Source organism: Coregonus lavaretus (genome assembly GCF_964263955.1).
Source record: "Coregonus lavaretus genome assembly, chromosome: 3".
Lineage (NCBI taxonomy): Eukaryota > Metazoa > Chordata > Actinopteri > Salmoniformes > Salmonidae > Coregonus > Coregonus lavaretus.
The window spans coordinates 6,825,520-6,838,039 of NC_139990.1; positions in this window are offsets into that span (position 1 = coordinate 6,825,520).

Consider the following 12,520-nt stretch of genomic DNA (forward strand, 5'->3'; position numbering starts at 1 on the left):
CTGTCAGTCTGACGCTAATCCCTCTTTGGGTCCCATTCAAGAATTTCTCAAAAACTGAAATAAATTAAGAGATGCAGATCCTTCATTTGGCTTCAAACGATGGGCCTTCATCAATGATTTATTACTTCGAGTACAGATAATCCTCCTGGCTTAACTCCTTCAGATAAATCACAACAGGAATGTGCTCCTTGACCGTGACTTTATTGTCTGGGAGATGTTGCTGTGCACAGGAGGACCCCAGGCCCCATGAATCTCTGTAGAGATACATTTTATCAGACATATGTTGGTAAATCTAATGTTTTGGCGGGAGATAGTCTTTAAGAAGGAGTCAACCCCCATCTAATACAACAATTTGAATGGGGGGGGGGGGGGGGGGGCTTTAAGATGGGTTGCCCAAAGTATTATTTTACTATCCATGGTAAAAAGGTAGTTGTAGTGCATAAGAAAACCTAAGATAGTTGTGACTAATACATGCCTAGGGTTGCAAAGCTACTGGTAATTTACCAAAGTTACCGGAATCTTCAGTAATTTTGGTAATTAACAGAAAATCTATGGCAAAATATCATAACATTAGTCATTTATACTTCAATAACTCAATAATTTTTTATGTGGTCCTCTGTAGCTCAGCTGGTAGAGCCCGGCACTTGTAACGCCAAGGTAGTGCGTTCGATCCCCGGGACCACCCATACACAATAAATGTATGCAAGCATGACTGTAAGTCGCTTTGGATAAAAGTGTCTGCTAAATGGCATATTATTATTATTATTATTGAGATGTAGTATTCATGTTTTATATCTAGTAGATATGATTCTAGTAGATATGATTCAAGAGAAAATAGCCTAATTAATGAAAAAAAGACAATGTCATTATTTCAATTAACTCTGCAACTCTTCCAACTATTGACTTTCACAACTGCCACCAGTTTGAAGCCCAAAAATGTACAACAAATACATATTAACATAGTACAATTTTAAAGTGTGTAAAAACAAATTGAAAGGATATTTCATGCTGAAATCCCTCATATTAAACACCAATGGTATTCACTAAGTTGATGGTTTATATTTAGGATAATGTTTAAACTTTGTCATTCTATTTTCTATTTGAAAATCATTTTATTCAATTATTTAATATATTATACATGTGATAAGGCCACTCAGAGGGCCAGAGATAATTACAGATGCCCGTAATAATCTGGAGTACCCAAAAGGGCCACTACATTTCTTATGATAGATTGCATAAAATCCTTGAAAGACACCAAAATTCAGGTAGTTTACTGGTAAACTTCGAAAGTTTACAGTAATACACCATCCCTTTGCAACCCTATACATATCTAGTATCTAGGAACTGTTTCAGAGGAAGAAATGTTTATATTCAGCGGTCGATTTTATTAGTGTGAGAGTCCCAATTGACCTTCAGTAACTAGGGAAACCAGCATGCAGCAGAGGAGCACCTATTTGGGGATTCTCTAGTTGTACATGTAAAGTGGTTTTAGTCTAATGTTCACGAGAAAGGAAGGGTCTTGTAGAACCAACGTCCCACTCCCATACACTTCTATATTAGGCCATGAGATCTTCTCCTGCTACTCTTAATGATGTGCTTGAAGGTTCAAAGAAGCAGTTAATCCAGAACTAATAACTCAACTGGCCAGGCAAGAAAATGACCCCTCGCTCGATTACAGAAGCAGCATCCTCCTCATCCTCCCTCTCAGCATGGCTGCTCTCCAGGACATTTACACCAGTGTGAGGAAGGCCCGGAAGATCGTCAAGGACTCCAGTCATCCGAGCCACGGACTGTTCACTCCGTTACCATCTGGCAAACGATATTGGAGCATCGGTTCTCAGACAACAGGCGCCGAGACCACTTCTACCTCCAGGCCATCAGACTGTTGAACAGCTAACCCTAGCTTTCTAGCTGCTCCGACCTGCACCTTAAAGACCTTAGAGACTATTTGCAATGACTCTCCACAAATCCAACCCTTACACAAGCACACACACACACACACGCTCAGTAACGTAATATGATTACTTTGAGTTACTTTTGGATTACTTTCCCCTTAAGAGGCTTTAGAAGACAAAAAGGATAAATCAAATGAATTTAGTGTCATCATAGTTATTTCTGACTTGTGGTCAGACTCGCTCAGGTGGAACAAACTTAAACTGGCGCTTTTTTCAATGCTGAATTGAATGTCATTGAGAAAACAGAAAGGGGTCATAATGTATTTTTTCCCCAAACATCCTTTCTGAATTTAAAAGTAATTCGAGAAGTAATCATCATATTTTTCAAAGGTATCTGTAATCTGATTACAATATTTTTGCAGGTAACGTAACTGATTATAGTTACAGTGTTTTTGTGATCAGATTACAAGTAACTGATTGAACTCCCCAACCCTGCACACACACACCCATTCTCTCTCACACACACACACCACACACGCACACACACACACACACGCTCACACACACACACACGCACACACACACACACACACACAGTCAACACTGCTGTTCTGTTTCTATACTATATATTCAACTGATCTACCAAGACACTATCCACTTTATATTGTAAATACAGTCATACTTGACATAGCACATTCATTATTGATACTGTATATCCTATTGTGTATATACCAGTTTTATTACTATGCATACTACCTTCTTGTTATTTTTTATTGACTTTTGATTATTATTGATATTTGTACTGCCTTGTTGAGGGAGCTTGCAAGTAAGCATTTCATGGCACCGTTTATACCTGATGTAAAGTGTGTACGTGACAAATCAACTTTTATTTGATTTGCCATATTGCTCGCATTAATTTTCTGGAGCCGTGATTGTGAACATCTGTGTGTGGGATACTCCGGGTAATATTTAACATTCCAGTGCTTGTCAGACATCAGACCCCCTTCTAGCCCTCTGGCCAAGCCGGGCTGCTCTGCTCCTTACCTCAGTCTGTCTGTCTGTCTGTCTGTCTCTCTGTCTGTCTGTCTGTCTGTCTCTCTGTCTGTCTGTGTCTGTCTGTCTGTCTGTCTGTCTGTCTGTCTGTCTGTCTCTCTCTCTCTCTCTCTCTCTCTCTCTCTCTCTCTCTCTCTCTCTCTCTCTCTCTCTCTCTCTGTGTGTCTCTCTGTGTCTCTCTGTGTCTGTGTCTGTCTGTCTGTCTCTCTCTCCCTCTCCCTCTCTCTCTCTGTCGCTCTCTCTCTGTCGCTCTCTCTCTGTCGCTCTCTCTCTCTCTCTCTCTCTCTCTCTCTCTCTCTGTGTGTGTCTCTGTGTCTCTCTGTGTCTGTGTCTGTCTGTCTGTCTGTCTCTCTCTCCCTCTCCCTCTCTCTCTCTGTCGCTCTCTCTCTGTCGCTCTCTCTCTGTCGCTCTCTCTCTCGCTCTCTCTCTCTCTCTCTCTCTCTCTCTCTCTCTCTCTCTCTGTCTCTCACTGTCTGTCTCTCTGTGTCTCTCTGTCTCTCTGTCTCACAACACACACACACACACACACACACACACACACACACACACACACACACACACACACACACACACACACACACACACACACACACACACACACACACACACACACCTGAAGCCAAGTACCTGACTTGGCACCCTGGGATGTATCTCCAGCCACCCCACCTATCTTCCTGTCTGGAGAGAGTACAGAGGTATTATAAGTAGGTTAGTAGGACCCCCACCTAACCTCACCTAGTCCCATTCACTCCTCCAGACACCTGCTGTTTCCCCCACCTAACCTCACCTAGTCCCATTCACTCCTCCAGACACCTGCTGTTTCCCCCACCTAACCTCACCTAGTCCCAATCACTCCTCCAGACACCTGCTGTTTCCCCCACCTAACCTCACCTAGTCCCATTCACTCCTCCAGACACCTGCTGTTTCCCCCACCTAACCTCACCTAGTCCCAATCACTCCTCCAGACACCTGCTGTTTCCCCCACCTAACCTCACCTAGTCCCATTCACTCCTACAGACACCTGCTGTTTCCCCCACCTAACCTCACCTAGTCCCAATCACTCCTCCAGACACCTGCTGTTTCCCCCACCTAACCTCACCTAGTCCCATTCACTCCTACAGACACCTGCCTGAAAACAACTGTCAGTTTGAGCAGCTAACTTTAGAAAATCATCTGTCAGAACTATGAAAATACTGTAGCAAACTCAATTCCACACAGATTCCATACTGGGTCAGACTGTTGCCGTAGCACTGTCACAGACAGGCCGTTGCCTGGACCGTATCAATGAAAGTTGAAGGAAATGTATTACAATTACATGGCCCTCAGGCTGAAAATAACACACACATGGTGCGGTTGGCAATAAGAAGGCCTCCTCGCGGAGACACCTTCATACATGTTCTCCCTGGAACCCAGGAGACCTGAAGCACCACCCCACAGCACTCCACTATACACAATGTGTGTACAAAACATTACGAACTTTTTCCATGACATAGACTGACCAGGTGAAAGCTATGATCCCTTATTGATGTCACTTGTTAAATCCACTTCAATCAGTGTAGATGAAGGGGAGGAGACAGGTTAAATATGGATTTTTAAGACTTGAGACAATTGAGACATGTATTGTGTATGTGTGCCATTCAGAGGGTGAATGGGGAAGACAAAATATTTAAGTGCCTTTGAACAGGGTATGGTAGCAGGTGCCAGGCGCACCGGTTTGAGGGTTTTTCATGCTCAACAGTTTATCCCGTGTGTATCAAGAATGGTCCACCACCCAAAGGACGTCCAGCCAACTTGACACAACTGTGGGAAGCATTGGAGTCAACCCTGTGGAATGCTTTCGACACCTTGTTGAGCCCATGCCCCGACGAATTGAGGCTGTTCTGAGGGCAAAAGGGGGTCTAACTCAATATTAGGAAGGTGTTCCTGATGTTTTGTACACTCAGTGTACAATTCCCTCTGGTCATCGTTCCCTGTGATCAGGGATAGAAGGAGGAGAGAGAGGAAGGAGAGAGAGATGGAGGAGAGAGAGGGAGGAGAGAGGGAGGAGAGAGAGGGAGGAGAGAGGGAGGAGAGAGATGGATGAGAGAGGGGGAGGAGAGAGGGAGGAGAGAGATGGAGGACAGAGAGGGAGGAGAGAGGGAGGAGAGAGATGGATGAGAGAGGGGGAGGAGAGAGGGAGGAGAGAGATGGAGGAGAGAGAGGGAGGAGAGAGATGGATGAGAGAGGGGGAGGAGAGAGGGAGGAGAGAGATGGATGAGAGAGGGGGAGGAGAGAGGGAGGAGAGAGATGGAGGAGAGAGGGGGAGGAGAGAGGGAGGAGAGAGATGGAGGAGAGAGAGGGAGGAGAGAGGGAGGAGAGAGGGAGGAGAGAGAGGGAGGAGAGAGAGGATAGAGAGAGAGGGAGGGAAGAGAGAGGGAGGAGAGAGGGAGGAGAGAGGGAGGAGAGAGATGGAGGAGAGAGGGGGAGGAGAGAGGGAGGAGAGAGATGGAGGAGAGAGAGGGAGGAGAGAGGGAGGAGAGAGAGGGAGGAGAGAGAGGATAGAGAGAGAGGGAGGGAAGAGAGAGGGAGGAGAGAGGGAGGAGAGAGGGAGGAGAGAGATGGAGGAGAGAGAGGGAGGAGAGAGAGGGAGGGAGGGAAGAGAGAGGGAGGAGAGAGGGAGGAGAGGGGGGAGAGAGAGGGAGGAGAGAGAGGGAGGGGAGAGGGAGGAGAGAGACGGAGGACAGAGAGAGGGAGGAGAGAGGGAGGAGAGAGGGAGGAGCGAGAGGGAGGAGAGAGAGGGAGGAGAGAGGGAGGGAGGGAAGAGAGAGGGAGGAGAGAGGGAGGAGAGGGGGGAGAGAGAGGGAGGAGAGAGAGGGAGGGGAGAGGGAGGAGAGAGACGGAGGAGAGAGAGGGAGGAGAGAGGGAGGAGAGAGGGAGGAGAGAGAGGGAGGAGAGAGAGGGAGGAGAGAGAGAACTAAATAATAACACAAAATAATGACATCACATAACTCCCATTCATTCAACTACTTTTTATTTTATATTTATCGAACCCTTATTTGACCAGGTAAGTTGACTGAGAACACATTCTCATTTACAACAAAAACCTGGGGAATAGTTACAGAGGAGAGGAGGAGGGGGGAGTTAAGAATAACGGATCAGGGTGAAATTATGAAAGTATGCATATACTGTAACAGTACTCTGATGAAACATGGATTATGATACTGATCAGTAGAATAAAGGATAAACATTCATACATCCAGTCTCTCATACTCAGCCCCCCCTTTTAGATAGAGATTTCAGGCACCCAATGAAGGCCTCCCTTCACAAGCACTGCAAAGACTTTATGATGATGTTACAAGGTTGTTGTAGCACTGATATGATGTCACAATTATGTTATAAGGTTGATGTTCATTTACATTTAAGTCATTTAGCAGACGCTCTTATCCAGAGCGACTTACAAATTGGTGTATTCAACTTAGGATAGCCAGTGGGACAACCACTCCTTTTTTTTTATTTTATGGGGGGGTTGGGGAGGGGGGGTAGAAGGATTCCTGTTATACTATTCCAGGTATTCCTTAAAGAGGTAGAGTTTCAAGTGTCTCTGGAAGGTGGTCAGTGACTCCGCTGTCCTGGCGTCATGGGGGAGATTGTTCCACCATTGGGGTGCCAGAGCAGTGTATAGCTTTGACTGGGCTGAGCGGGAACTGTGCTTCCATAGAGGTAGGGGGGCTAGCAGGCCAGAGGTGGATGAACATAGTGCCCTCGTTTGGGTGTAGGGTCTGATCAGAGCCTGAAGGTAAGGAGGTGCCGTTCCCCTCACAGCTCCGTAGGCAAGCACCATGGTCTTGTAGTAGATGCGAGCCTCAACTGGAAGCCAGTGTAGTGTGCGGAGGAGCGGGGTGACATGAGAGAACTTGGGAAGGTTGAACACCAGATGGGCTGCAGCATTCTGGATAAGTTGTAGGGGTTTAATGGCACAGGCAGGGAGCCCAGCCAACAGCGAGTTGCAGTAATCCAGATGGGAGATGACAAGTGCCTGGATTAGGACCTGTGCCGCTTTCTGTGTAAGGTAGGGTCGTACTCTGCGAATGTTGTAGAGCATGAACCTGCAGGATCGGGTCACCGCTTTGATGTTAGCGGAGAACGACAGGGTGTTGTCCAGGGTCACGCCAAGGTTCTTTGCACTCTGGGAGGAGGACACAATGGAGTTGTCAACCATGATGGCGAGATCAAGGAGCGGTCAGTCCTTCCCCGGGAGGAAGAGCAGCTCCGTTTTGCCGAGGTTCAGCTAGAGGTGGTGATCCGACCACTACACTGATATGTCTGCCAGACATGCAGAGATGCGATTCGCCACCTGGTTATCAGAAGGGGGAAAGGAGAAAATTAATTGTGTGTCGTCTGCGTAGCAATGATAGGAGAGACCATGTGAGGATATGACAGAGCCAAGTGACTTGGTGTATAGAGAGAATAGGAGAGGGCCTAGAACTGAGCCCTGGGGAACACCAGTGGTGAGAGCACGTGGTGCGGAGACAGATTCTCACCACGCCACCTGGTAGGAGCGACCTGTCAGGTAGGACGCAATCCAAGAGTGAGCAGCGCCGGAGATGCCCAACTCGGAGAGGGTGGAGAGGAGGATCTGATGGTTCACAGTATTAAAGGCAGCAGATAGGTCTAGAAGGATAAGAGCAGAGGAGAGAGAGTTAGCTATAGCAGTGTGGAGAGCCTCCGTGACACAGAGAAGAGCAGTCTCAGTTGAATGACCAGTCTTGAAACCTGACTGGTTTGGATCAAGAAGGTCATTCTGAGAGAGATGGTAGGAGAGTTGGCTAGAGACGGCACGCTCAAGAGTTTTGGAGAGAAAATAAAGAAGGGATACTGGTCTGTAGTTGTTGACATCGGAGGGATCGAGTGTAGGTTTTTTGAGGAGGGGTGCAACTCTCGCTCTCTTGAAGATGGAAGGGACATGGCCAGCGGTCAAGGATGAGTTGATGAGCGAGGTGAGGTAGAGGAGAAGGTCTCCGGAAATGGTCTGGAGAAGAGAGGAGGGGATAGGGTCAAGCGGGCAGGTTGTTGGGCGGCCGGCCGTCACAAGTCGCAAGATTTCATCTGGAGAGAGAGGGGAGAAAGAAGTCAAAGCATAGGGTAGGGCAGTGTGAGCAGGACCAGCGGTGACATTTGACTTAATAAATGAGGATCGGATATCGTCAACCTTCTTTTCAAAATGGTTGACGAAGTCATCCACAGAGAGGGAGGAGGGAGGGGGAGAAGGAGGAGGATTCAGCAGGGAGGAGAAGGTGGCAAAGAGCTTCCTAGGGTTAGAGGCAGAGGTTTGAAATTTAGAGTGGTAGAAAGTGGCTTTAGCAGCAGAAACAGAGGAAGAAAATGTAGAGAGGAGGGAGTGAAAAGATGACAGGTCCGCAGGGAGTCTAGTTTTCCTCCATTTCCGCTCGGCTGCCCGTAGCCCTGTTCTGTGAGCTCGCAATGAGTCGTCAAGCCACGGAGCAGGAGGGGAGGACCGAGCCGGCCGGGAGGATAGGGGACATAGAGAGTCAAAAGATGCAGAAAGGGAGGAGAGGAGGGTTGAGGAGGCAGAATCAGGAGATCAGAGGGAGAAGGATTTAGCAGAGGGAAGAGATGATAGGATGGAAGAGGAGAGAGTAGTAGGAGAGAGAGAGCTAAGGTTGCGACTGCACATTACCATCTGAGTAGGGGCAGAGTGAGTAGTGTTGGAGGAGAGCGAGAGAGAAAAGGATACAAAGTAGTGGTCGGAGACTTGGAGGGGAGTTGCAGTGAGATTAGTAGATGAACAGCATCTAGTAAAGATGAGGTCAAGCGTATTGCCTGCCTTGTGAGTAGGGGGCGACGGTGAGAGGGTGAGGTGAAAAGAGGAAAGGAATGGAAAGAAGGAGGCAGAGAGAAATTAGTCAAAGGCAGACGTAGGGAGGTTAAAGTCACCCAGAACTGTGAGATTATGTCACAATGGTGTTGTAAGGTTGGTGTAGCAATGGCATGCATATATAATGTTACAATTATGATGTTGTTTTGTCACAATGATGCTAGAAAAAGGGTCTAGCCATGCATGATGTCACAATTATTTCAAAATGTTGATACTGTAGCTCTGAGATCAGGTTACAGAGCCTCTTTTATAACGTTAGATTGTTAGTGTTGCTCCATTATGATTTAGGTAAAGCAATGCTATTGTGATGCAGCGATGTCCGATTGAACATTGTTCTTCTGTATAAAGGAGCAACAGACAGCTCACCTCAACTGTGTTAGAGAAAGGCGTCTGTCTAAAATGGACAAACCATAACCCCAGATTTTCAGGGTTGTTTCTCTTTAAGTGTTTGCTTTGGGGCTGAATGCTCTCCCTGCATTATGATTTAATTATCAGAAATGTTGTGCTTGGCTCTCCACATTTTCCACATTAAATGTTGGGTTACGTTTTTTGCTCTGGGGAGGGGGAGCAGAGATTACAGCTAATGAATTTCATCTGGTGGGAGGGGGAGCTCCAAACTGGCCTGATCACTGGCTAGACTCTAGAGCAACGCTGTGCTCTGATTTGCTGAGATGGACCCGTCTGGTGTTATGACTTGTCTTCATTGGTGTCTTCTACTAAACAGTGATGGATGGATAGGGATGGATGGATAGGGATGGATGGATTGACTGATTGATTGATTCCACTCTCTGATGTGTGAAACACCTCTAGTGTCCATGTCAGAACTCGCTCACATCAGTCAGTCAACCAGTCAATCAGTCAGTCAACCAGTCAACCAGTCAGTCAGTCAGTCAGTCTCTCAGTCAGCCAGTCAGCCAGTCAGCCAGTCAGCCAGTCAGCCAGTCAGCCAGTCAGCCAGTCATCAGTCAGTCAGTCATTCAGGCAGGGCCAATCAATCAGTTTGTTTACTCCTCTCCCCTGTTTTTATGATAATCAACATCTCCAGTCATCTGCCATTATAATAATCAGTAGTGGCATTGAGGAGAAGACTGATAGCAGTAAACACAGCTGCATACCCAGACCCGGACCCATGTGACAGTGAATGTGGTCTCCCACTGTGACAGTGAATGTGGTCTCCCGCTGTGACAGTGAATGTGGTCTCCCGCTGTGACAGTGAATGTGGCAGCCATAACATTTACATGGCCTTTAAGGAAAATTACAGCAATGTCTCCTCTGCAATAAGATGACGTCTAATGGAATGGGTAGCGTTGGTTGTGTTGTGAGTTTGTTGTGTAAAGGGTGGCTAAGCAATGTCGTGAAGATAATGTATGATCTGTGAAGATACATAATGTTGTTGTGAAAGTAGTTACAGTGCGTGGAATCCCTATTGCCCAATGTGGTGAACATTCATATCCATGCACATTCAATGTCCACAGAGGATTGCCACCTCTCCCTTCCACCACAATATACCCTAAGTGCAACATCATCATTGAAAATCTGTGAGCCAGACATCTGACTTATAGCCTAGAACATGCATCTCTGGATGCTACACTGCTTTGTGAGCGCTGACTGAGGTAATGGTGAACTGGCAGGGAAGTGTATCCCTTACAACACCTTTATTGCTAACCCACCCTAGCATTGAACCACTCTCTTGTCAGTCCTTTCAATGTCTTGGATGTTTACTTGGACCTGATTGATGCCAAGCTCCTCCTGACTCACCATAGGTGTGTCTGTTTAAGTTCCCTGCTGCCATGTAGAAAAATGAGTGTTTCTCTGTGTGTCAAGATAAAATTGCTCCATTTGACTCATGCAGCGGAAAGTAAATGAGATCACGACTTGATATTTAATTGAATGTATTATTTCTGGAAGGTTTATTGAGCCTGAGCAGTAAGGAATGACTATTTATGGGAGAGAGAGAGAGAGATGGAGAAAGGGAGGAGAGAGAGAGAGAGAGAGAGAGAGAGAGAGAGAGAGAGAGAGAGAGAGAGAGAGAGAGAGAGAGAGAGAGAGAGAGAGAGAGAGAGAGAGAGAGAGAGAGAGAGAGAGACCTTGCTATTGAGAGAGGCTGCCGTAGGCAGACCTGGCTCTCAGGAGAAGACAGGCTATGTGCACACTGCCCACAAAATGAGGTGGAAACTGAGCTGCACTTCCTGATCTCCTGCCAAATGTATGACCATATTAGAGACACATATTTCCCTCAGATTACACAGACCCACAAAGAATTACAAAACAAATTCAATTTTGATAAACTCCCATATCTATTGGGTGAAATACCACATTGTGCCATCACAGCAGCAAGATTTGTGACCTGTTGCCACATGAAAAGGGGAACCAGTGAAGAACAAACACCACTGTAAATACAACCCATATTTATGTTTATTTATTTTCCCTTTTCTACTTTAACTATTTGCACATCATTATAACACTGTATATAGACATAATATGACATTTGAAATGTCATATGGCGCCGGAGAAGATGGCTGCCGTTTTACAGCCCTCTTACAGGAAAAAAAAAGAGGACTGAGCACGCCCCCATTCTTATCGACGGGGCTGTAGTGGAACAGGTTGAGAGCTTCAAGTTCCTTGGTGTCCACATCACCAACGAACTATCATGGTCCAAACACACCAAGACAGTCGTGAAGAGGGCACGACAAAGCCTATTCCCCCTCAGGAGACTGAAAAGATTTGGCATGGGTCCTCAGATCCTCAAAACATTCTACAGCTGCACCATCGAGAGCATCCTGACTGGTTGCATCACCGCCTGGTATGGCAACTGCTTGGCCTCCGACCGCAAGGCACTACAGAGGGTAGTGCGTACGGCCCAGTACATCACTGGGGCCAAGCTTCCTGCCATCCAGGACTATGTGCACACTGCCCACAAAATGAGGTGGAAACTGAGCTGCACTTTCTTACCTCCTGCCAAATGTATGACCATATTAGAGACACATATTTCCCTCAGATTACACAGATCTACTGGGTGAAATACCACAGTGTGCCATCGCAGCAGCAATATTTGTGACCTGTTGCCACAAGAAAAGGGCAACCAGTGGAGAACAAACACCATTGTAAATACAACCAATATTTACAGTTGAAGTCGGAAGTTTACATACACCTTAGCCAAATACATTTAAACTCAGTTTCACAATTCCTGACATTTAATCCTAGTAAAAAGTCCCTGTCTTAGGTCAGTTTGGATCACCACTTTATTTTAAGAATGTGAAATGTCAGAATAATAGTAGAGAGAATGATTTATTTCAGCTTTTATTTCTTTCATCACATTCCCAGTAGGTCAGAAGTTTACATACACTCAAATAGTATTTGGTAGCATTGCCTTTAAATTGTTTAACATGGGTCAAACGTTTCTGCTAGCCTTCCACAAGCTTCCCACAATAAGCTGGGTGAATTTTGGCCCATTCCTCCTGACAGAGCTGGTGTAACAGAATCAGGTTTGTAGGCCTCCTTGCTCGCACATGCTTTTTCAGTTCTGCCCATACATTTTCTATAGGATTGAGGTCAAGGCTTTGTGATGGCCACTCCAACACCTTGACTTTGTTGTCCTTAAGTATGCTTGGGGTCATTGTCCATTTGGAAGACCCATTTGCGACCAAGCTTTAACTTCCTGACTGATATCTTGAGATGTTGCTTCAATATATCCTCA